We start from the raw sequence: 623 nt of genomic DNA, 5'->3' as shown, positions 1-623 counted from the left end.
CAAAAAAAATAAAAAATAAAAATAAATAAAGAAAAAGAAAAATAACTATTTCCCCCCTAAATTGCTATATATCTTCCCTAGTGTCTTTATCTTTGGACTACTGATAGCCATAGTATTGCCTACCTTGTATTAAATCAATCACACGAATTACACTACCAAAAGTGTGTAACCCGGATTTCTAGATAATAAATTGGGTTTCAAAATTAAATTTTGAAAAATGATCCTAACGTATCAACCCATCAATTATCCATTCTAAACTCCGGCAACTACCAAACCTAAGGAGCCAAATAGAAGAGTCAGAAACAATAAAAGAAGCATAATGAACAAAAGTTGTCAATCTTGTAGTACCCCGATTTTACTTCATCAGGATGTTACTTAACAAAAGTTGTGTCAGTCTTCTCATCTCCAAATTTTACTTTACTGGGATGTAACTCTCAATTTTTGTAAAATTGTTATTCTATATTCTCAATGGAAATATCTAGTTTTTCTGGAGGTCTTTTCAATAGCGGCTCTGCGAAGCGGTCATAAGGCTGCTGTGTACATTATGACCCTCCCCAAACCTTGCTAAGGGTGGAAGCCTCATGCACTGGGTATGTCCTCTCCCCACCCCCCCCCCCCCCCCC

The 623-nt window shown here is 36.6% G+C and overlaps 1 protein-coding gene across 1 annotated transcript in view; it reads right to left on the bottom strand.

The window, feature by feature from the left end:
- Positions 1-623, bottom strand: part of LOC122078536 (uncharacterized protein DDB_G0275933) — an 8,988-nt gene that overhangs the window by 756 nt on the left and 7,609 nt on the right. The window lies entirely within an intron of this gene.

Source organism: Macadamia integrifolia, chromosome 5, assembly GCF_013358625.1.
Source record: "Macadamia integrifolia cultivar HAES 741 chromosome 5, SCU_Mint_v3, whole genome shotgun sequence".
In the NCBI taxonomy this organism is placed as follows: Eukaryota; Viridiplantae; Streptophyta; class Magnoliopsida; order Proteales; family Proteaceae; genus Macadamia; species Macadamia integrifolia.
This window is presented reverse-complemented; position numbering and strand designations above follow the sequence as displayed.